Raw genomic sequence first — 26614 nt, 5'->3', positions numbered from 1 at the left:
CTTAATTAGAGATGCAAACTTTCCTTACATTTTCAAAGATATAATACTGCATTAAAAAGTCTCTATTCTCATTACAATATCACTTTAATTAAAATTAGTAAGTGGTTTTAGCGCAACAAGAAAAGCCAGAAGTTATTAAAAATTGTTCCTGAGGAATTTTTGTTCTAGTAATGTACATGTTATTAAACATACTAGAAATGCACATGATGGAGGTGTGCAGTATGCTGTTGAAAACCAAATGCATCTATAGGTAGATGGCAATGAACTCACATCTGCTGAATCTGGTAAGAGGTTATTATAAGCAGCTGCTCCAGGTGTGGTAAACAATATTCAAAAAGATGAGAGGATGTGAAATTACCAAGGGAACCACTCTGGGATTGCTCCTGGAAGGCTAACAGCTCTTGCAAAACATGTTTTCCAGTAAGAGTCCGCACTACAAATTGTCCAGGAGAAAAATACAATTGGGTGTGACAGCATCAGACAAGCTGAAGCATGAAGAATCCTACTGTTTACAGTAATTCACTTGCCATGCATGTTTTAATTGCTGTTTAGTAAACAGGTGGCTCTTATCTCCCCAGAATCCTAACATTTTCCCAAACACACATATCCTGGTTTTGAGACCAGGATACTAGGGGCTCTCTCAGATTTCTTCCTGCATACCTTGTTTTGCCTTATACCCTTCTTCAGCAAAACATCCTTTTTTGATGAACTGAAGCATCTGGCACCAACAGTACCTTCCTGCTTCAAACAAATACTCCCCAGCAGCTTTCTGATTATTCCATGTACACTTACCTATCCTCTTTCATCTAGCCAAAGTACCCTGACATTTCCTGCTGCAGTCCATTTCAATGCCCAAAAGCTTTCTACCAGCGAAAGCCACCTGAATGCTCTCACATCCCCTTGAGACTTTTTATATATGATATCTGTCCCCAGATACAATATATTTCAATGAATATCAGTTACTAGAGAAACTTGATACTTTCCTGTGTTAGACAAATTGCTACTGGCATCATTCAGGAAAACTGCATTTTTTAAGCCCAAACTTCACCAGGCCTTATATGCAGGCTAATTTTGAACAGTTATTTAAATAATTTTTGTTTTCCTGGGACTTGTGCAAGACAGAAGAAACCGCAAATGGTAAAATGCTGTCATGACGCAATTCTGGCTTTTTAGTGAGATGGAAAAATTGGAAAACACCACAGTTCTGACAATATGAGTTTAACAAACTAGGTAGAGAAAAAAATCCTTGCATATTTTAGATGTTAAAATGTGAAAAGTTGAAACAATATCGTTAATAAATCGTTATGACCACAACACATACATTGTTCATGTAACTGCCTTTTCCAGCCCACCAAACCTAGGAAGGCTTTTTTTTTTCTTCTCCAGGTCCTGAATCTTCCTTTGAATTTGCTTTATCCCAGTGCCCCATTTAATTGACTACTTTATTTTTTTTTACTGAGCATTGATCAAAGCTGTTGTTTCTTACCTTCTCCACCCCACTCTCCCCTGACTGCAGCTAGATCACCCTATCCACCCTCTCAGAACAACTTTAAGTTAACCATGAACAAGGATGTTTAAAATATTTGAAGTAAACCAGCAAGCCAGTAACTGCCAATATAATTTTAACAGCAGTAGACTACTCTGTTAGGTGTACATGGCCACCTGATAAATATTGATAGTTTTTTACTGCATTTTTCAAAACTGTTAAATGTATACAATGTCATACAAGATTAAAAAATTAACATTTTTAAAACTTCTAACTTTTACGTTTTCTTTTTATAAAACACTAAAAGGAAAAAATTCCAAGTTCCAAAACAGTTACATATTTTTGCAGGCATGAAGTAGAATTCCAACACCACACACATATACCATTCTATGGATAACTGTGTTTCTAGTTGGATACGAAAGAAAACAATTCAACAGGCAAAGGCAAAAAAAAGCAAAAGAGAGTAAAGAAATACCAAAAAGTATCAGTCACCATTTAGCCCAAATTGAATTTCATCTTTTCAGAATATCTAGCTTTACTCAGATCAAGACTAGGTTCACAAATACTTTGGTATTAAAATTATATTTAAAAATAATAAAAAATTAATAAAAAGTAGACTGAAACAGGAAAAAAGCACAGTATTTTTTCTGTCTAGAATAGATAAGAAATCTCATGAAAAATATGCCCTCCAAAGAAAATAAAATACATAAACACTAAGAAGTAAGATGCAGTAAAGAGAGAGATATTTGGCCACACTGCTTGCAGGGAGTCTGTCCCACAGTTTCTGTCCATCCTCACTCACACAGTGAGGCCACTTTTTCAGGGGAGGCTTCAGGCAGAGGCAATGAGACAGTATGTACACTGTAAGCACATACAGAATCCATGGTGCAAGGGATCACAGACAAAGGAGCAACACCACTGCTCAAACCTCCCCATAGTGCCCATGCATTTCATATTCAACTTAGATCTCTATTGCACGCAAACTTGTTGCATTAAAAGAGCACTATAAATCTTCCAGCAGACCTTCACAAAGCAAAATGAATCTAAAGATAGCTTTGCTGGCTTCCCACCCCCATAATCAGTGCCACTTGAGCAAGGTTTTGCAAACTGGCCTAGCAGAGTCACCGCATTCAGGCTTTTGTGAATCACAGCAGGAAGCGCACTAAAATACCCCTAACACTATCCTCCCCAGACACAACATCCTGCCACCCCTTTCCATTTATACAATGGAAATAAAATCTGGTAATAAATAAACTGTGGTATATATTAGAGTAGGTGAAGAGGAAATTTTGGGGGGAAAAGAGTATCCCAAAAACACAGAGCTTGCTAAATCAATAAAACATCTCAAGTTTCATCCAGAAATCAGCTGTTAGTTAGTACACATCACAGACCACCGATGCCGCGTCCTGACAAAAAATAGCAGTCTGCTCTTCATCCAGTTTTCAGTTAGGCTTCAAGGGTTAACCTTCTGGAGAACACAGTGCAACAACCTAACCCAACTTTAATAACTTTGGCAAGATCATCATTCCCAAAATACAATAGCAGAACCTCTTCAACAATTTCCATTGTAATCTATGCAAACAATAACAATGACAAAAAAAAAAAAAGGAGCAAAAGTTCTTGTCAACAATGTTTACCAAAGACAAACACAAATCAAAAAGAAAGAAAACCCCAAATAAATCCCTCCTTCCAAGTCCCGCACCAAAACAGAACAGATTAGAAAGCAAAAAAACCTCAGAATTTACTGCGCATTTCCAAATGTAATAACACAGCAGACATACAGTGAAAAGTATTTTGTAACCCACAGAGTGGGACAAACTTGTCTTCCACACTCACTTTCTTATTTTTCCACCTATGCTGTGCTGAGTTTGCTCTTCAATAAATGTGGTAGCAAACAAGCCACCACTGCTTTAAATATTCACTCATCACCTGCAGCTTTGAATCAGTCAAGAGATCATTAACCCCTTTTTGACTAAAATAAAAAGAATATCTACATAAGGGAATTACAGTTTTGTAATGTAACCTCAGTTTTTTACATCACAGTAATCTGAGTGGCAGGTGATATGAATATAGGATAACCCACAATACACAATCCATCCAGCAGTGAGGTAAGGCCCAGTTTATTCGCAACACCAAATTTTTATTGGAATCTATCTGAAATAAAGAGATTTCACAGGGAGGAGGGTTTAGGGAAATGTTATTTAAGCAGTTAAAGGAGGCACCTGGAAATATTCTAGTTTTCTGAATTTACTTTCATACAAGAAATCTTAACCTGCAGCTGCTAAATCTTTCTTACCAGAATGGACAGCAGTTCCCAGTATAAAAAGCCTCAAAACTAATGGCCATTTCAAAGGCAGAACGTTTTTCCACAGATTTGATTTATTATAACATCATTGATTATTCAATATGAAATTAATTAACCTGCTGCTAGAATCTGAATATCCATATGGGGAAAAACAGTTATGAAAGATTGTTTGAACAGAATTAAGTGCTCAGAAATACTTAAAAGACATCTCAAGAAGTACTGCAATAAGAATGACTAAATATATAAATAAACAGAAAATTCTGAAGTACATTAAGCACCTCAAAACTAGTATTCTCAGAAAACAGGTCTAACGAATCTGAAAAAAAAAGTCACACCATCAAAATGAAAATGTTGGCTTTAAACAAATATTCCAAAAAGCCTAAGGTTGTAATTAAGCGACGATGTAGAGAGAAACTTTTACAGGGAGTTGTATCTCAAATGGACAGAATCACAAGGTATCTTAAGATAGATGGAACATTGGTAGGAGGACCTATGCTGAGCCAGCATTGGCACAAGATGGACTTCAACAATGAAGGCGAGTTCAAGCAATGGGTCCAGAAACTGGCATCAGCCCTTGGCTAATCCACTATCAGTGTGAAGATCAGACAGGGCTCAAACTGAGACCTGATAGCAATTCCAAATCCATGTCTCTAAGCATGTTTCACTCACTGAGCTAAACTCTCTTCCTCTGCAAAACAGGATGGTTTCAACTATGCTAACAAGGGAGAAGGACCATTGCACAGGACCTGCCTGCTGGGAGAGGTTTACCCAGCCAGGCCAAACTGTGCCTGGGAGCACGAAGCTATAAAGCAGTAAGAACCATTGTGCTGGTGTTTACACCCATGTCCTGGCCTTGTTCAGGTAACCAATATACGTGCAGTATTTTCTTGTTCCACAATCACCAGTTTATTTCCTGATTGCCAAGTTAATGTCTCTGGCTGCAGCACCAAAAATTACAGTAATAAGCATTTCCTGTAGACAATGACGTTGTCCATTCCAGCTTAGTGCCTACCTCAATAAGAATGACATGTAAGCTCGTCGACAATTTAAGCATAAACATAGCTGTGAAAGTTTGACACTCCTGAGTGAAAATAAGCTCTAGAGTGAGAAGGAGCTGCCTGTAATTCAGATCTCTATATGGACTGCAGGACCAGACCATTCTCTTCCCTTTCCTGTAGCCTTGCACAGCTCCCTGTGCTTTCACAAGTCTTTCCACTAGGGGAAAAACAGGGTGGAACCAGGAAGGCCACCAGAGCAGAGCTGCATAGCAGCTGTGACAGCAATGCAGGTGGAGACCTTCATGCTGGAGAAATGCTCCTCTGGTCACTTCAACTCATTCATTTCATGAATTTGGCTCATTTCTTCTCCTCCAAGGTTAGTGCAGGGCCATCTTAGCAGGACTACTTGTGTAGAAGACCCTAAGCTAGTGTAGTGAATGGATGAGGTGAAGAAATAATTGGCATAAAGGAATAAGAGTCGATTTGAACAGAAGATACCTGTGAAGGCCAACGAAGAAAAAAAATGGCAAGAAAACCACCTAAAAACAGGACAGTTCTCAGTTCAGGAAAAAAGATAAGTGATCAAAGAGACATTTAAGAAAAAATTAAAACATACAAAAGTTGAATAATAAAATAATCTTAAAATATTAACAGTATTTCAAAAGGTATCAGAAAATGTATTTTATAGTCAGAAGACTGAAATGTTTTCTTTAGAACTAGAATAAAATACAATTTTATTTGGTAACTAAAGTAAAATAACTTAGAAAAATAACTCAGTATTGGCCAATACATGGTACTGTTGAGGACAGGCTCTGTCAACATAAAAACAAAAGCATATCTTCTTAGGTCATCAAACCTTCTTATTCAACATGAAATTGAACATTTCCTTTGGCATGAGCTTTATCAGCTTCCTTCAACCTTTGATTAATTTTAAAATGTGTGATTGAAATACTAGATTTTGATACGCCAAAACAAAACCATGCCATGTGTGAAGAAACATCTCCCCTAAAGCTATTTGCTGAAGTCAGTGTACGTTCTCACATCCTTTCAGTCCTTCTCAGTTCTTCATTTTTAACATTTTCTTTTCTTCATATCTGTCACTAATATTAAAGTCTAGAGAGGTATATCTATTCACAGTCACTATGTGGTCTATAGCATCTCCAGCCACATTTCCTGGAGGTTCTATTGATGGGGAAGGAAGGGAGCCCAGGCTCCTCGTTGACATGCTTAATACCTGAATTTGAGCATTTTCAATATTTCCCTCTCCCATACTTCCACTCCTGGGATTGGTTTCCCATGATTTCAAATGTGAGCTGATCATTTTGCAGCTGCTCCCCTTGACAACATGGAAGTTTACCCACCTTTTGAAAAATGCAGAAGTTTTTCTTGGGGATGGCAGGGAGGTGGGGGATAGGTTTAAAAGAGGAAAGAGCTCAAACTATCTGTCAGTTCAAAAGGTCTGAAATTTAAATTCATACAAAAAAAAAAGTGAATAAATACTGAGAAATTGGTTCTGGTGCATTCTATTTCTCACTACTATTTCTCACAATCTAAGCTACAACTCACAGTCATTTGTATTACTCTTAAGTCAAGAGTGGTGGTGTCACTGTACATCACAGTGTAGCCCAGAATTTGATCATTCCTGAAGTAATGGAAATTTTCTGTTTGGCTTTTTGCTCTTTTTCCCTTATGCACAAAAGGTTAATAATTTCTTTCTGTCCATAAGGTGAACTCAGAAACACCCACACAGATGCTTTATATGAATACACATTAAAAAAGATTAAGATTTTAAATATAGCACATGGCTGCCCCTTGCAAACGCAGCTGCAACCTTCATTTATCTCTTCTGTGTGTATGCATGTTATCTTTAATTATATGACCATATTTTTCACAGGGTAACAGCTCATCAGGGCACAGAAAAAAAATATATATATAAATAAAGAGCAGCTATTCTGTCTTTGCTTTTTTTGTTTTCTTTTTTTTTTTAATATTATCATTCTTGGCTATTTGGTGTCTGGTACCTTACTCTCAGCACACTATACAAATTCAGCTACAACATCAGAAATAATTTCCTTTCACTTTTTCCATGGCACTAGAGCATGGTTGACAGGTGCTAATGAATGTATTTTCCAATACTCTTGTGAGTTGAAAGGATAAAAAATGAGGCTGAGAGAGATTGAGGTCAAAAGTATATACTGAATTATGTGCAACCTAAGTTTTTTAAGTACCAACCATTAAATAACATTTTGAATGTTCAGAGTGCTACTTCCCTTGTCTACAATTGCAAGGGTGAACGTTCAACACTTACATAAATTATCCTGTAGGACTTCTATTCAGCACAAAGAAAATTACAATACAACATGAGAATACTTGTGAGGAGTTTGATTTAAATTATTTTCAAACTTCACAGAAGCACAGAAGCATTTGTGTCAGAATTAGACAGAGAACATAGTTCTTCAGGCAAGCAATCAGCCACCTTCACACAATACTTCTTGAAGTTTTTGCCTTATTCCTTTTTTTAACTTACAGTCTCTGTAAGAAATGAGAATTTACAAACAGGAACATATTTCCTGTTTGTAAATTGGCATATTTCATAGTTAATCCTTTTATAACATTGAAAGAGCAGCCCACTTCTGATTAACTTAACCATTATGAAAGTAATTATTAAAATAATCACAAAGGCAGAAAAGGACCAAACAAGATTAGCACAGCTCACCTGAATTTGGGCTTATAGAAAATACAAGTTTGCAAATAATGGTGGTTTTTTTCTAAAGAAGACATCTAAAAAAAACAAAAGCGTTATCTTTCTGCCTCATATTTATAGTTGCAGAGAGCAGGGCTGGGACACATTGGTGCACCTCTTATTTGCCTTAACACAACAGGAGATGTCAGAAGATCACTCTCATTCCTGAACAGCAGAAGGACATCAATGATACCTGCTAACAGCTGTAAACAGGGACACTACAAGTCCTTTATTCTATTCTGGTTTATGAGAAGAAGCAAAAACTAGTAAATGCACAGAGGCTGCTACCACTGCTGTCAGTAGGAATGTCTGCTCTGTCCTCCCACAGCTATTGTCAAGTGCTCTTGTTTGACCCACCCATCTCCTCTCATCCCATTCATACCCTCACTTCCACCTTTGGGCTTTTCCCTCCAGTTGCAATCTCCTCTATCCAGAAAGGACAAACTCCTGTCCTCTGGTGCCTGATTTCTTAGCTCCTGTTATACCATCCTACTTTCCTGTGACTTGCCCCACCATTTCCACAAGCGCACACTGCAATTTGTAAATAAAGGAGGATTGAGGGACTGTAGCATTGCCATTTGTTGATCACATATAACTTATTAATCATTAAAAGACAAAATTATATACTCTTTACCAAGGCTGAACTTAAAATTTCTGAAATTCTCTAGTAAGCATCTCATTATAAAGTCTATGAACTATCAATAAGAAAACCTATGCTTCAAGGCCGTCCAAACAGAATTAAAAAATATAAAGTTACCCCCCCCCCCCAAAAAAAAACAAAAAAAAAACGGAGAAACAAGACAAATATTTCATTATAATGCCTTTAAAGGTATAAAATTTTATTTATGTATTGCTTTATATGATTTGTACTTCTATCTTTTCTTCTCTGGAATGTGACTGCACCTCTTATAAGGCAAGATTTCACCACAGTAACCACTCCCATTGGAGTCCCGAGGTTCTATGTGCCAGGACATTCTGCCCATGGGGGTCATAAGCACATCTTTGAAAAACTAATTGAGAGATGCCATGCAAGCCATAATACGAGATAAATGCCATAATATTTCTTACCAGAATTTCACTTCTAAAGAAAAAACATTGTTCTCTTATTAATATTTTGAAGACTATAAAAATTAGCACAGAAATATAGTTTCTGCATAGTAAAAGTTCAGGCAAGAAAATTCCTCTTTTAAACTTTTCAAGAAAAAAATATTTCCTGTAGGATTTTCATTTTGCAAAAATCCCAAGATTTAAAAGTCCTGACAGGCAGATATTTAAACAGCAAAACATTTCTTTTTATGCAATATACATTTATAAATAAACAAATACGCATATAATAAGCAAACAGAATCTATGGATAAATCCACAGGCACAGCTTTGCAGTGTTAAGAAGGAGCAGAACTTTCTGCTCTGCCAGTAGTCAATCTGCCCTGCAGGCTCAATGTGAATGATGTAGACAGGCCTACAGAAATACATACTCTGCAATCACTAGTGTCTAGTAAAGCAGGGACAGAGTGTTGCTCAAAAAACTATTTATCTAGACCTGTCCAACCGGAACTTGCTTTAACTTTTCCTTATAACACTTGCAATTACTGCCTCTGTGGACTCTTTGCTGCTCCAGTACCTAATGTCCAGCCTAAGTACTCTCTGCTGGAAACAAAGCTTATTTGTCCTCAGCTATTTCCAGTTAGTCCAAAGAACAATTCATCCCTTGCCCTCCTAGTACAAATTTTCCCTTTGTAAGGTTCCTTCTACACCACCTCTCAGCCTCCAGCCTCCCTTTCAGAGTCTCCTCTCTAATTCTCCCATCCTCTTGCTGCTGTCATACTTTGCTTGCCCCTTAGTGGGCACTGATCTCTGAAACAGGCCTTACCAGTCTGTTCTATACCAGCATATTGACCTGCTCATCTCATCACAGAATAAAATTTGCCTTCTCTGCAAAAGATTACTCTGTTGACTTATATTTAGCTTATGATCTTCTCTACCCCTTAGAATTTTTTTCATTCCGGAGTCCGTTTCCCTGTTTAGTAGCTCCCCAGTTATTTTACTTGTGCATTAGATTTTTTTCTTTCCAAAGCCTGGGCACTGCACTGACCCTTAGTGAATTTGAGAAATATTTAATGTTTCAGACTCTGTTCTGGTAAGCAGAACCTCTTATGTACTTACATTTTAAGTGGCCCATTTACAGCTCTCTCAATTATTGTTTTGATGTATCTTTTGAATCTCTTATCACTGAATGATCCTCCTACTCTTTAAGGAACAACACAGTGAAGTAAAGATTTTGTTCCATTTCCCCAGGATCCAAAATAATGACCAGCCAACTTGCTCAGGGTTTCTCTGCTCATTTCTACTGCTGCCAGGCACAGTTTTGCCTGTGCACTATCTGTCTCTGACACTATCTCTCTCACTCAGTTAGGCAATCCCACAGACTCTGGTGTGTGAAGAGTCATATAACCTGAGGTAAAACCTTAATCTGCTGTCTAAAAGCATGCCAAAATTGATGAAAAAGCTGCTGACAGACAAAGTGCCTCTAGGCACTACATAGATACAATTTTCTGGCAGCAATACCAAGTTGGTGTGTGTTTGTATGGCTCTGAAACAGGGGCCTGAGTTTGGAAATCAGCTGCGCCCACAAGTGTGTTCAAGTTGAAGGCCTGGTGGGCAAGCACTCTGAGACCATGGACACAGGACATCTCACTTGAGTGTAAACAATCTGAAGAATAAAATATGTTTGAAAAGCTGGAAGCATGAAAAGAAAAACAGAAGGCCAGCTTCAGCTGACAGTCTCTGGTGTATATCTATCTTCTACAGCTTCTACACTTTTAGGAATACCTGTGTCCATCAAAGTTTTCTAAGCCTTCAGAACTAAGTTCAAAATTCGTACAATTGCATTACTTATATGAGTCTTAGAATTAAAATATGGCTTTTTTTGAAAAAGCCTTTCATATAAGAATGTAACATCCAAAAGTCCTTTTCTCATGGCATCACTGTTCCTAGTGAACTTTCTTGAGAATTACTCAATCACTGGGCATTTTTATTTCTTTTCTATCTTCAGAATAACTAGCACAATCCTACCATCTGAAATGGAAAAGGTTGTTTCAGGAAGTGCTGTCAGATTCTTACTCTTACCTCCATACTATTTTAAAGGTAAATGCCAGCAAAAACACATGAATCAGTCATGAATCTTCCTTCACCATGCCTTTGCAGGACTTTTATGGGCTCATGAGTTCCTTTTAATCTTTGGCAAGCCCTCTTTCCAAATTTTTCAGATGCACACGTTAAGACTGCAGTTCAACCAATTACCCAATGATTCATTAAATTCCCAGTAAAATATTTTAATGACGAATACTAAACATGACATTCTTAAAGAAAAACACTTGAAAGATAGAAATGTTCTCCTTCACACCAACCTAAATGTTATGTTAAATAGAAATGCAGATTGTGTAACACAACATTATACTTTAGATAACATCGTTTCAGAAATTCCGATCTATCATTTCAAATGACTATTTTTCTTTAAAATTACATTTAAAACTGAAAATGTAATTTTAAGGGGTACACTGCATTTGAAAATAAACTTTTGAAACAAAACAATGCTATAGCCACATATTGTCCCAACAAAGAAATCAGAGGGTTCTAGCCACAAGAATATAAACCCTAGTGACTACTTAAAGTAGTGTTTTAAGTTCAAAGTGCATGCAGACCTCTTGAACCAATTGGTATAAAGCACAAAGAGACAAAAATGTTTTCCCAAGGGTTTACCACCCAGACCACATACAAGCCATTCTGTGCCAGCTGCTGGCAGGAATATAGGAAAAAGGCTAGGCAGAGTTTCAAGCCCAAAGACACAATATGGTCAGCAGGGAAGGAACTAGGCACTTGGGAAAATCTGACACCTGCGTGTAAGAATGCTTGTGTACCACCCCGAGAAGCTGTGGTTTATCCACAGCCCCTTGTTCTTACACCATAACAGTAAACCCTAGGAAAATAGCCTCTGTAGTCCTTGGAGTGCACAATCTAGGGCTCAGTGAAAGGAAAAAAAAGTTTCTAAAGATACTGACCCATTTTTGCCTAAGCCAGTTTCATCAAACCAAACTAGTACTTGGGACATGCACAATCCCAGTAATACAAGCAGATTAACTTCCTTGCAAGCCTGCAGTATCAGCAGCAGACAAAAGCCAGTCTAAGACTGGTACACTGCATGTTGTGGTGCAACACTTGATTGACAGCTGAAAAGACAGAGGCCCCAGTCCTAGCTGGTGGATGGACGAATGAATATGCATCCCAGAAATTCAGATATGACTTGAAAGTTATAAGTTCAAAAGCATGAGTGTTACAGATGGGACAAAAGCACATGGCTGAGTGCTACCAAACTATGGAAAGGTGACAAAAGCATGACAGAATGCACACAACCAACCAGTCTGAAAACATGTCATACTGACCAGTCATTGCGTACAAGATGGGCTGCATATCACCTGCAGAGCTGGAAAGTGCTGAATTCAACTCCCCATGCCAGTTCATTCTTTGAATATTAATGAACAGTAAACCATTGATAAGCATATTGGAAATTGAAATAGATCAGTGAAAGTGTAAGAAATAGAAAATAACAGTAATAAGAAATAGAACCTGGAAAGATTGTTCCGGAAAGAATACCATTTAAGACACCACCGCCAAACTAATTTTCGAAGTTTTAGATTTCTTAGCTCCTACAGCTCTCCTTCCCTTCAAGGAGAGCTGTAAATGTTCGGCACCTCTCTAAGTAATCCCTACACATCGCTTCTGAAAACATAGTGTTAAAGACTGTAAAGGCTGTCATTTTTCTTTATGTCCAAGAAGTAGTAACTGCAAACTGCTGCCAGACCAGGCAGTCTTGCTCTGCCTTCATTTCTGGCCATGGACACTTAGGCCCAGAGTAGCAAATTAATGCTGTTCAACACACAGTCGCAAGACTTGAGGCAAGGGAGGAGGCCAGATAATGCAGGGTGAAGAAGGAAGGATCCCAGCTGTGTGGTCACACTGGCTTACTAATGCAGCCACAGGAACTGTGACCAGAAATGTGAGAGGGTAAAAAACTTTTTCAGCAGCATCTTTCAGTTGATCAGAATAATGGTTACATTGCAACAGTATAAAGCATTAAAATAGCAGATTAAAAAACTGGTCTGTGATCTTTTCCTCATTCCTCTGTATCTTCTTTCTGTCTTTTTTCATGTGCAGGTGTCTCAATCACTGGTAGTAACCAAATAGTAAACACTAAGTTTTACATGTCCACATTATCTAAACTATCTCAAAATATCTAAATTATTCATTCTGATAATATTCATAAATAAATTTGTATATGCTGACTATGCACTCAATAGTAAGCAAAGAGAACACAGTTCATGAATGGAAATGCAGCCAACTGCACATAATATGTGTTTGCAAAACTGCTTGTTGACGTATTTTGGGGGTATCTTATGCAGCAATGTGTGAGAAATTAGGTCTGTGAGAAATCTATGCACTTGCCTTTTGTGTTGGTAATAATTTTGTTTCAAGACCTTAGGAAGCTGGCTTTTGTTTTGCCAAATCCACCTTATCTTATTTATGTCATTTCTTGTTACTCACAGCAACAGAGAATAAGCTCACATACTTCAAAGGTGCCACTACATAGGACCTCATTAGTCTTCTCACTTTTTATTGTCGGTAGACAGCAATTGTTCCCTGTCCTATAAATTCCAAAGGAAAGAAAAAGTCTATTAAATAGACAAATTCATGCAGAATTAAATGTACAGTAGTATGGACACAGCAGCTGTGCTTCTGTCTTTAAAACATGACATTTAAAAACATATTATTACCTGTTGATATGGAGCACATATAATACCAGTGTACTCGACACAAGGAACCCCTCCTGAATCTTACATTTTTTTCTTTTCCAGAAATGCATGCTTCTTATAAATGAAGTTAAAAAAATAAAACAAACAAAACACCGAGGCTTCAACTTCTGTTTGTTGCCTAATATTCTTTATTGGCTATCTATGGTAGAAAGCCATCTATTTACTCATTTCTAGCCAAAACATTCTCTGCTGCGTATAGCAATGTTGAAAGTGGATGTTGCACAAAGCTTAGTACAACAAACTTACCATAGTCCAGCCCAAGCCTCAATAGGAAAGCAGCAGCTCAGTGGAACTGAGGCTGGTGGCTGACTGCAGCACAACCCTCCTCACCCCGCTTCAGGAAGGCTGGCAGGATCTGATCACAGACACTTAGTCCCTCCCGGCATTAGCACTGAGCAGGAGCCAGCAGCTATGACTCACCTTTCTTCAAAACAGCCTAAGAGGTTTTGCATTTCCTTACACCAAAACGGTCCCAAAAGTTTCCGACACTATTTCAGACATAACGCTTACAGAACATTATCTGAATGAGCAGCAGGTTACAATACACCAGGCTCTTGTTCAGGCTTACTGTGGTATAAACATGACCAAATTAATGCTTGATTTTCAAACAAACCAAGTATCAAAAGTATATCAAAAGTATTCTGTAAGACAAATAGGTCAATATTTGAATTATTACTCAAAGGCCTCTGTTCCTTGATTAACTTCTGTTTTGGTTTAAATTTTGTTCTAATTTTAATAAAAATATTTTTAAATATCAATAACAGTTTTAAAATTGTACTGTCTTTCTTCATATAGCTCTAGCATCTCGGGTACTTATTTTTTAACTCAAGCATGTAGCACTAGATAGCCAAGCTTGAAACCATAGTCACTTGATTTCACATATGTATTTATATAGATTTACAGATCACAGAGCTAAATAATTCTAAGCAGCATCATTCTGTTGTGAAATAAAGAATCCAAAACCAGTCTCAATCAGATTATCTTGCAATGTATACAATGTAAAATAGAAAGAGATTCTGCTGAAGATGTCATAATTATGTCATCACTCTCCAGCGTCACCATTGCTCTACAAATCCCAGTACAAATTGCCACATGAGACACAGTCTCAATTCCTGTCTTCACTTGCTACTAAAATGTGGAAAACCTTTTGCATTCCTACCCAAGAGCTCAGCTCTTCTCCAGCTCCACACTCTGGAACACACATTTTGTAGGAATTGAACAACTGTGCAAGCATATAGACAGCAGCAAGCTCCAAAACAGTACATGCAACTCTGCATCATGGTGCATAAGAGAAGGGTTACTGCTGCACATGCTAGTGACTCAGTGGATCAGAAAAAGATATAAGAAAGAGAGATAAAGAGCATCCAGCCTTTGATATGGTCCAATTTTGCAGACCCAGAAATATCCACCAAACACAACAGACATCAACTCTTTGTTGAACTTACAACATATGAATAGGTATTTGCAAGTAGGTTTTGATTTAGAGTTGATTCCTATTCAAAGCACCTTCTAAGAAATGTTTTGGGTTCTGTTTTCTTTACGGAGACAGGAGATATTTCCCTGAACTTCTCAGATGGAATTCAGCTAAACCCTTAATAAATACGTGTGCAGATGCAAAAAAAACAAAAGGAGACAGAACTTATTTTTTTTAAATTTACTCTTAATGTCATCAGAAAAGGACCAAGTAGCCTGAAGACACAGACCTGAGGAATTTCTCTAGGAAAAGGAGACATTCTGGTATCAAATCTGCTCCATTCATTTTAGACTTAAAATGTGACTTAAACATGGCTCCAGTCAGAAGTCATGAAGTGGAGTGCTGGAGACTTGTTCTCATTTATTTCTTACCATATCTCCCCTGTAATAAACAAGACAACTTCTTTTGCTCTGATTCTCTGGGTGTTAGCTCTGGTAAAACCTGGAGGGACAGTGCAGAAGCAGGGCCAGTCTCTTGGGCAATGCAGTTTTCAGGTTGCTTGCCATTTCCAGGCAGATCCACATTTGTTGACAATAAAGTGAATTAGAGAGGCAACAAGGCATGTATGAGTCATAAAATGGGTCATACATGAAAACAGCTTGAAGCTATTAATACCTAAAGTTGCCATTTAACAAATAATAAAGAAGCTGGTCCCAGCCATACAGTGACATTTCAGGTCTTCTGGGAAAGGCAGTCTTGGCCTGTGCAATTTTCTTAAGTATTATTGATAGAAAAGGGGTACAAACAGCATTTAATATTTGCTTATGTACTGATTTTTATACTGAAACACATGTCTGACTCTGAAGATTAAGATCTTCGGTGCTTTGCTGAAATGAAACCAGCAAAATCCTTCATCTTAAGTAAGGAGTACAATGAACTGAGGGTCATGTCTCAGAGTTAATGTCAGAAGCAAACTAAAATACATGAAAAACTGGTGCATTAACTCCTTGCTTCTGTGCATTTATCTTATATCTACCTATGAAATAAATAAATGCAAGGCAGATGAACATACAATTCCATAAGAGGACTGAAATAAAAACATACTTATGCTGTGTTTTTTCTGAAATAAAAATTCTGGGCATGTGTGCTTAGCAAGCCTGTAAACCATTTTTTTTCCATTTCAGATACTGTGTTTATTAATACCAGCGTCAGTTTCCAAAATCATACTCACTGACTGAGCACCTGCTCAATATTTTGGATGTTTTCACCCTTGCTCATATGTAGCCTCATGTCTTCTTTCTTATTCAAGCCTGCTCTGAAATATAATCTATTTTTCACATGTGATTTTCAGTAGCATTCTTCATTATAACAGCTGGGTGCTTCACAGACACCAATGAATGTTTTATTCATAGGGGTCCTGTGTGGTAAAGTAGTAGTGTCTTCATTTCACGTTAGGACATTAAGCAGAAAAAAGGGTATATGCACATAAATTAATTCTGGCATGTTTCAGCTTTGGGAAGGCTGATGTTATGTTCCTATTGGTGAAACATTATATTTTCTGTAGGTGCATTAGAAATACGAAAGCCTTAAAGAAATTAAACAAACACCCAAAACAGTATCTCTGAGGGGTTTAAACCACGACAGTCCTTCAGAAGGGTTGGGAGCTTATATCTGCTCTACCAAGCTCTTCCACTATGGAATGAACCAACAGCTGGGGCTAATCTGTTACCTTCTGAGTAAATCTGTAATAGACAGGAATAAAAGGTAAGACATGCATACATCTGCTGGGGGGGGGGGGGGGGGGAAGATTGTTCTACATAGGCCCAGCTCCATATTCTCTGCTTCTGCCTGTCAGCCTTCTTTTTTTCTGGTGGTCTGCAACAGGTGCTTGCTCTGTTTCAGTCCTGTTCATAGCCCCTGCCCCAGTCCAAGTCTCAGTCCCTGAGTACCTATAAATTCCACTTTTATCTCCAGTTCAAACTTCTGGAGTTTCTCCTTAATCTTTACCTTTTTTGGTCCACCCCAAAATCTTCTAGGTCTTATACAATATCTATTTTCTCTTATTAGGTCACTCCCTCTTCATTCTTGTTCTGTTTGCCAGTTCAAAAAAGCCTGCTCCAGCACCTTCACCAGAGATTCAAAGTATCTGCCTTATCAGATTCACCAGATTTCTTCACTGGGCCCATTCCGTTCTTCAACAAGACCGTCTTTATTTACACCTAGCTCTATATTCCCATTCTGCCAGCTTAGTTTTTAATAAAGATTTGCTGGTGTGATTTTTGCCAAACTCTTTAGAACTAACACAGAAGAAGCAGGATCCTAGAAGCAGAAGAGAGATCATTTTTCTCACTCCCAGTGCAGTGCGATATGGGGTTGTACAGGCAAACTATAAGTTGAATGGAAAATGACTGGACTGCTAGTCTCAACAGGTTTTTATTAGCAGTTCAAATTTGCCTATGTACTAGTGGCACTCCTGTGCAACCAATACCAAGGTGAATATTTAATTCTCAACATGGATGAAGGGAGAAATTGCACCCCTAGCAAGTTAATGAACAATATCAAACTGGGAGGGGATAGGGATATGCAGAATGGTAGATAATGCTGCAAAGCAAAGCTGCCAGTCAGAGGGACCTCCTCAGGCTGGAGAAGTGACCCAATAGGAATCTCATGAAGTTCAACACTGGAAAATGCAGAACCATGCACCTGGGATGGAACAGCTCCCTGAAGAAATACAGATGGGGCTGGACAGCAGCTCTGCAGAGGATGACCTGTGGGTGCTGATGGACAGTTGAACAGGAGTCAATAGTGTGCCCTGGCAGCAAGGAAAGCCAAACACATCATGGGCTGTACTAATAAAAACACAGACAGGAGGTTGAGGGCAGGGCTTGTTCTCCTCTCCTTGTAAGTCTGCTTCCAGTCTGGGGCTTCCAAGCTAAAGAGAGTCTTCAACAAACTGGAGCAAGTCCAGTGGACAGCCACCAAGATGAGAAGAGGGCTGGGACAAAAGACATGAGGACATGCCAGAAGAACTGAATTTGTTTATTCTTCTGAAGAGAAGACTAAGGCAGGATTTTATTTCTGTCTTCAACTACATAATTGGGGACTTTAAAGAGACAGAGGCAGGTGTTTCTTGGAGACACACAGTGAAAGGACAAGAGACATCTGACACACTTTGGGCAAAGAATGTTGTGATTATACATTAGGAAAAAGGTTTTAACAGTGAGAGTGGTTCAGCACTGTAGCAGATTGTCCTGTGTGGATGTGAAGTCTCCACTCCTTGGTATCTACAACTAGATAAGAGCCTGAGCAACCTAATCTAACTTTGAAGTTAGGCCTGCTTTGATGAGGATGTTGACCAGATAATTTACAGAGGCCCCTTCAAACTTGCATCACTCTGTGATTCTCATCTCTCAGTAACTTGCTTCAGCCCACAGTAATAATTGCAGAGGAAGTCTTGTTGAAAAGCTGTGCATCTGTGCAATGAAGCAACCTCACACATTTTGTCAGAGAAGGATGTTTTTACAATCAAGTCAATATATAATCACTAGGAGAGGACAGAACATGCATGGCACATGAAATTTTATATAGTTCAGCTACCAAATGCAACAAAATGTCCCGGCATGAATAGCAGGATGCTACAAGAATATGTAGGTTAAATTTGAGGTTTAAATATGATAACATCCCCACCTACCAAGTATCAGAGCTATATCTCTAATAAAAAGGTGTTTGGGCTGTCCTATGGAAAAGGCAGTTGCAAGGGTTTGTTGTTGGGTTGTTATTTGGGTTTTTTTTGCATGGGTATAGCAAAATTTTCTTTTCCCTTCAGGATACTTAGAAAGTTGTGGCCTTTTTTGTCAAAATGTTGTCAAAGAAGTTTACCTGAGACAATCACCTAACATTGAAAATTTGAGCCAAAGCTGAACAATATGAGTAGCTAAAAAGGAGAGGAAACTAGGTAGACTTAACAATAAGTAGTGTTACTAGAACTGTGTGTAAATAAAGCAGAGTTTTGCTTTGAGGTGTTTAAAAATTTCTCTTTAGAATCAGATTTATTTCCACTTTTTGTTTGGTTTTGGGTTTGGTTTGTTTTTTTATTATTTTTGAACCAAGAAGAAATAGTAAGTTATCGATGTGCAACCTGCTTTAGCAAGTTTGACTCAAGCTGCAATATGCCTGGTAGGCATTCTTAATACATGCCTTTTACAATTGTACTGGTGCTGGTATTTTTGCCATTAAAACTTTCAGCTGTGTTATTTTATATGGATTACTATTTTACCACCTTTCTCCATGAACCTAATTAGAATGTTCTCAGGTATTTAATATTATGCCAAACCACTATTTTCAGAATTGTCATGCTTTTTCTCTTATTAATACTTCTGTAGATGAAAATTAGGATTATATTTCTCACAGCATGGCAACACAAAGCTATAAATAATTTTCAACCCTAAAATTTGAAATAATCCAAACCACGCAAAACTATTTCAAGGTAATAAATGTGCTACAGTGGCTCATATGTTGGCAACATACACATCTTTTCTTGCTTGTGTTTATCAAAATGGCTGAAGGAGGAGTATCATTATACTGCAGAATGAAAGCAAACAAAGCTCTTCTTTGACATATTAGCTCTTTAAAGATATCTGGATTTGGTGCACACTCTCAGCCATGGTGTGCTTTGCACAGCTACGGCTTCCTGGATGCAAGGATTATGTGATATGTAATTTGAAACAGGGACCTTGCTGTCAAGTCCAAGTTGTAATTAATAGCAAAAGCAGGGAACACTTATTTGAATTAATTTTCTTTAGAGGCTAGCTGATACATGTCATTAAAAAATAACTAGATGCTGCTTGATCAAGACAGCTCAGCAAAATAAATGTTCTAAAAATGTTTACCAGCTTTATAAACTGAAAACACAGATGACGAAGTATTATGTGACATTCTATTTTTGTCAAAGATCCAGTTTTATAGTACTTTCTTCAACAGTGAAATTAAATGATGATTTTAGAGTTAGCAACATCTAAGCTTCCATCTGTTTACAGATCAACTTGAAGAGTAAAAAGTAAGCTTGTAAAATCTGGAATATTTCATGGATTTATGAATGAATAGATCTTGTCTCATAGACCTGAACTACATTAAAAGTGAAAAGGAAAAAAAAAAAGAGAAAAGTTAAAGAGAAAGAAAGCAGTAGGTATTACATATTCCAATTTTAACAGGGCTATATGTAAAAACCACAGTGGAGGCTATCTCAAAAGCATATTACAAGTTTCCAGTCTTCTGGTTTAAGGTTTGGGTTCTAAATTTTATCCTGCATCTTCTTCTGCAACTGCTGCTTTATGCACATCATCTTTCTAACTCCTTTTATTTGGCATGAGCTGAGACTTTTCCTGTTTTTCAGTAAATTTCCCTACCCTTACCTAGGATGCCCCTTTGTAGCATCCTAGAAAGTTTTCCATAGTCATGTCCTAGCAGAGCAAATTGGTACTGAAGTAGGCTGCAGTGACCAAAGCAGTGCTTCTGCATGACAGCAAGTAATAAAATAAGAGGAAGGAAAGATTAGAAGTAGCAATCAAATTGGACATGTGCACTACAAGTTGATGAGACTCTGGAAAAAAAAAAAAATCTAAGCAGAAATAAAACTTTTCCCTAGGAAATTGCTTAAAAGCAGCTTCCTTATTTGCACGGGTCCTGAAGGTTTTGACAGTTGGCAGCACTGTGAGAGAGGAGCACATGAAAACAGAATGCAATAAATTCCACCCATGTTGTCTCATTCAAGAGAGACTGCACTCTTGGACTGTTGTAGACTGAATAGCTGTGGACTGAAATTCCACCCACCGGATGTGAAGTGTTTACATGCATCGCTGGTCGCAGTCAGTCACCAGTTGCTTGTTTAAGAAGTTCTTTTAGTTAATTCTGCCTTTCAATATTTACCGTTAATTTTTACCTTTAATAATGGCCTCCACGCACTGAGGAAAAGGAGTCATCTTTTCTTATTTACATAGACGTTGGCTATTGTGTCAGTAGTTAACACTATCACTGCAATAATTGGAAGACCACTGCAATTGTTATGTATATCTATCAAACAGGATTTATATTTAGACAGTTATATTTAAGCTCTGTGTTTTCTGAGGACTAGAAAAAGGTTAAAATAAAATGCCCAGATCACTCCTAAATCCAATATTGTTATCAGTATCTTATCAAGGAAGAAGATTAGCATTCAAATTGATGATCTTCTCATCTCTAACAGGTACTGCTGTAAGTATGTGGTAAGCTAAATTTGGCAAGCAGTACCTCAGACGTTCCTGGATGTGTACCAGAAGAAGAAATATCTTGAGCCAGATGATGTAGCAACCCTCCAAGCAACTGTAATATGAGTTTGGCAGAAAAGCAGAAGTGCCTTGTCTTGCCCTGCCCAGTGTTGCATTGATGAGGGTTCCTAATGAGATCTGGTAAGTTATGACCTTTTGCAATTCCCAGAAAAGGCCACCGAAATACACAGGGATAGTGTACAACCTTGGATGTGACTTCTCTTTGTATAGCGAAGTTTACAAACAACCCCCATAACGAATGCAATGAAATCGGCAGTTTAAATGAGAATGGTGAAGGACAGCATCTCCACTCTAATCTGAGTTCTGATGCCTGAAGAGATAACAGAAAACTCCCTGCAGACAGACTAGGGCGCTCACGATTAGTTTCAGTGTTTCATTGTCAACAAAATCAAATTACCAAAATTACCTAAATCTCCATTTGTTAGAAAAACTGGATGCACTTCAGTTGCAGGACTCTTCTCCCCTATCCTTGTTTGGAGCTATGCCTTAGCTCTGATCAGCCTTTCTTGTTGATTTAATAAAAATGCTGGCATTTGATGTTCACTTTGCAGTTGCTGAAGGAAGTGATGCCAACAACTAATGCTTTATCAGAGCAGATAAAAAAAGCAGTGTTGTTTTAATAGCCTTAGAGCAAGAGTGATCAAGGCCAATGAAGCAGAGTCAATTCCACGTCTTCCTCTAAAGGGACATATTGCAGTATCTGTTTGAAGGGAAATTACAGATGGTGACCACTTGACTCTAGAAACAGGAGATGTAACGGTGGGATTAATTTCACGCAACTCAGACATCACTGGGCATCCATCTTCATCCAGTAGATACCTATACCACAATGAGTCGCTTTAGCCATCTTTTATAGCATAGAAAGAGAAACTTGTACTGTCAGAGCCTAATGCACCTGATCTATTTAAACTGGATACCTTAAAAAGAGATAATGTGTGTGTTTCTTTTTGTGCCTCCACAGACTATAAAGGGAGCTCCTGTGAAGGTTTGATGTCATTGTCCATGCCATAGGCCAATTGAGGTGTTCAAGGTGATGACCCTGACTGATATCCAACTCCTACTTCAAAAAGATATAGCTACACAGTAAGTCCTGTGTCAATATCCACTTGACCCATTTGACCTTATGGCCTTCAAATGGCACCAGATGCCTAAGGAGTAGAAAACTGAAGACCTAGGTGTTTAGATTAAATTAGATAAACCCCACCCACACGGGCTACCTGAACAAACATGGGGTTTAGCCACAGGCTTCAATCCACATGGCAATGACTTGGTATATGAAGCATTTCCTTGATCTGTGGTTTATGTGAAAAATCATCTGTTACAGAAGTGAAGAAAGTTTTCTTCAATAAAAAGGAAACATTGAAAAGGAAGCTCAGAGAGAGTGGTTGAGAACCATCTCCCTACCTTGGAAGAAAGGAGAATAATGAGAAAGCGTAACAGCTCCTTCGCCCCTTTCCAATGGTGCCTAGCGTTATTCAGAGTCACAAGGAGGCACAGAAAACATGCTCCTCAACAATATGGGTTAATGACTTTATGGTGCAAGAACACCTCCAGCAGGATCCATCCACATCAGCACATTCTCTAAGGAGAGCTGCAGAAACCAAAAAATTGTATTGCACAAGACCCTCATAATTGTAATGTATGAGTATCTCAGAACTTTTAACAGGTTTATCTTTTCAACAGTTCCATAAGATAATATAACTCTGTGTTTCCCTGTCTCTTTCTTTACAGTCAGCTATTGCTATAAAATTGTCAGAGATATCAGCACAACCTCTGAAAACAGGAACACTCCAAGTGTTTAAGAAACTGCCTGAATGCTTTTAATTGTTCAAAAGAGGACCTCAGAACAGAATGATGCTTTAGAGAAAAAATAAAATAAAAAAAAAACCAACTTTAAAAATCGCCATAAAGCAAAGCCAGAAAACCTCCCTAAACCACTACATTACATCGTATTTCCTCATCTCATGGAATCACTCATACTACATAAAAAAAAAGCAAACTTATCTTTCAACTTTGCATTCATTGTAACATTACTTTAATTTTAACATTTGTAAAAAACCTCTTTGTTTAGAACTCAACATGAACAGCTAGAAAGATTCATAATAAATCAGACAAGGTAAAAAATTACATATTGAGTTATGTCACTGGGTTTTGGATTGATGGATTTATGAATTACAGCAGGAGAAGGAATCAATCTACATTTGCAATATATCTGAATTTTAACAAGCATTAAACATTAAAGCTGTGATCATATTCATTGGAGCAGTAGGTTTAAAATTATTAGAGTCAGTTTCAGTATGACAATTGTGACTAAAACTAAATAAATAGTTTATTATATTAACCTAAACCTAGAACCTGAGGTAATAGGAGATTCTAACAAGCCAGCCACTAAAACTCAGGGAGCAATGAATAATTTTTCAGGCAGCATTTCTGTTTATATACTGAGTTGCTCTGCCTCTGACACTACAGACTGACAGACAACTCCCTCATCAGGTAACTGGTAGGTGCTAGCCCATTTTTACCTGCTTTTTTTGGCCAAATTTGGAAGCAGCAACAAACACAGGCTGCAGGGAGTCTGAAGTACAGGCATGATTTTACTTTAGATCTGAGAAGTGCAAACTCAGTGGTATGACACAGGAATATCACATACTGGCAGAACAAAAAGGATTAATCTTTGCTGTTGCTTGTAGGAATATATTGAGATAGATTATCCTACTGAAAGGCTTCTTGGTTTTCCCCAAAGAATCACAAGAAAATAACCAGAAATGACCAGAACTCAAATGTAATAGTTAAAAACAAAAGAGACCTTTCCATTAATTTTCTGTAATATCCATTAGTACAAGATTTCCTGTAATAATAATTAACTATTAGTTAGTGTTTAATAAAACAAACAAACAAAATACTATAAAAATAATAAAGAAAAAATATAAGTGAAATTTGAGGAGAATTGAAAACATAACTAGCACTATGTCTTCTCCCTTTCACTGGAAGATACAGACACTGTAAGACAAGAGAAAGGTATTTTAGTTTGGCTCTCTATAAAAACAGCCACAAGGTCAGAGATAAAAGGGGTCAAATTAAAGACAGCACAATTTGGATTAACTAGGCCCCCTCTTTTTTCTCAAACTCTGATGTCCCATGATTTAGGGACTCCAGAAAGGAAAAGACTGGGAGGGTAAGGGGGAGTTAATTCTTTACAAAATCATTCTTTTCTTTATTGTTATGTTCTTCAGCTAGATATAGAGGCCTGTCATCACACTGCAATAAGAGACAAAGCTTTTCAGAGAAGGAAACACTATTTGAATGACATAAAATATAGCTTCAGAATTAATACATATGTGCCTAGAGTGAGCATGATTTTGAATACTTATTAACAAAATCAAGTGATGTTAAAAGTTTTATCACATACAGTAAATTTTGAGGTTTGTGACTGAAAATTTTTAACAGGTTTTTATCCAAATATTAACATACTGTAATTTAGGCTCCAACCTACAATGATAATTTAATGTCCCAGCCACTTATACCACTGAGTGCAGCATTTTCATCTCAAATCTGGAGTATAACAAGATGATGCAACACAAATACTTCAGTCTTACAAGCCACAGCACCAGTCTGTTACACAGAAAGGTAAATGAGAGTTGCAGAGGAGTTTTTCCGGGTCTTAGGTTACATTACTCATTATATAGGAGCAGGGAGCCCTATAACAAACTGACCATGATCCACTTTAAGTTTTGTTAGGGGTTTTAAGTTTGAGAATTTTTGTCTTTACTGCTCCTACTGGTAGGTGTTTTCAGTAACTCAACATTTTTGTACTTAGACATCTTCCAATCTCCTGCATCAATCTAATCATTGCCAGACAGAGCACTGCCTCATGCTCTCTTTTGTCCCACAATCCAACAGATACCAATGAGATTAGCCAAACAAATAAAGCAAATTGGGAATTTATGCATTACAATATTTTTAAAATAACATATTCTTAAGCCCCCTTATTAGATATTTAAATATTTTCCAGACACTGAACACCCTTTCAGCTTGCTTTTAACAGACTAATCGTGATTGAATTTGTGCCAAAATACAAGAATAAAGACCTAATATTTAAAATTGTGAGAGTAATAACTTTATAAATGCAACCTTGGAAAAATGAAAATCTAAAAATAAATAAAGCTTTTATCAATATAATTACAACAGTACTATGCCTGCTAACAAAAGATAATCATAGGAATTGCTTTGATACACATTTCTTACTATCATATCAGATGTGGTTTACAGAATTATGGCTGGAAGGGGCCATTAAATCATTTCTATAACATTCTATGCAGATAAACAACCTGCATATCCAAGATCATAAATTCACTTAATTACTGCTGCATTAAGCCTCATCAGTTGCATATGGTTAAAACACATCTTCAAGGGAGACACCCATCCTTCATTAGAAATGTCAGGAAATGGGGAATCCAGCACTGGCCTTACATATTTGCCGCAGTAGTTGAACTTTAAAAGTATTTTAATTGTATTTTTAAGTGTCTCCCTCAACTGACTGTTTAAAAATAAAATAATATTAATTCCATAGTTCAACTTCTAGTTCCAGGTGATTCTTGCTTTTATTCCTCCTAAAGTAAAATACCCAGACTACAGTGCATTTTTTACCTGTGCATTTCAGCTTTCACAAACTCACTACTCCACTGTTTACACATCAAAGGTCAGTTACACACTTTTCACCACAAGTTTACACTGGACATTTATGTAAAAAAATCCCTTTAATCTAGCACAAAGTCAGTCTCACTCTTAAGTCACTGGCAATCATTCAGGATCTTTATACTCTGACATGTATTCCCTCTTCCTAGAGGTTTTGTATTTGGTTGCACTAAAATGCATTTTGTTTGAACCAATTCAGTTAACACTGTAGTGGACAGTCTGACATAACTGTTAGCTAGCATTTCACCAGTGTTTATCCCATCTGCTCCCCAAAACTGATTAATCACTTGCAAAAAGTGCAATCATCATCTGCTTTTTGGACCAGATTCTGCAACCAGATTCTTAGGCTGAGTTAGCTTGTCTTTGAGAACATACGCTGCTGCTCACAGTAGCACACTGTATTTTGCAAATAAGCCTGGCAGAGTCTGGCCTTCAAGAGGGAGAAAATAACTTGCTTTCATTTTCCAAATTCATTCCATTTCTAGTAAACTCACTTATATCTCTCAAATAAAAAGACAGAGACATAGTTTAGGAAAATAAAATGACACCTAAATGTTCACTTTGATTCACTGAAGCCCAGTGTAATAAATTAGTGCAAAACTATGCTATGAAAACTGCATGAACATTAACAATGTGGGTATTGGTGTGTATGACTGTTTTCTTGGAAGCTATAGTTCTATCAATTTCTACCACTTCCTTCAACAAATAGTGAAGGTCCTAACAACTAAAAATAAATACTTAAAGAAAATTATTCCCCCTCCCAAGATATTTTAATCATTCTAT

At 37.5% G+C, this 26614-nt stretch overlaps 1 protein-coding gene across 6 annotated transcripts in view; it reads right to left on the bottom strand.

Annotated features, from left to right (window-relative positions):
• The window catches only part of ESR1 (estrogen receptor 1), a 178948-nt gene that overhangs the window by 83152 nt on the left and 69182 nt on the right, over positions 1-26614 (bottom strand). Inside the window, exon 1 of one of the 6 annotated variants that reach the window (XM_062640891.1) lies at positions 3292-3375. The exons of 4 other annotated variants lie outside the window; for them this stretch is intronic. The gene's annotated coding sequence lies outside the window, so the exon portion shown is untranslated. Of the gene's footprint in view, positions 1-3291; positions 3376-26614 lie in introns of those variants that run through there. One more of the 6 variants, XM_062640892.1, reaches the window with a different exon arrangement.

This window comes from Pezoporus occidentalis, unplaced genomic scaffold (genome assembly GCF_034315485.1).
Source record: "Pezoporus occidentalis ecotype Australia unplaced genomic scaffold, CSIRO_AGI_Poc_V1 ctg67, whole genome shotgun sequence".
NCBI lineage: Eukaryota > Metazoa > Chordata > Aves > Psittaciformes > Psittacidae > Pezoporus > Pezoporus occidentalis.
This window is presented reverse-complemented; position numbering and strand designations above follow the sequence as displayed.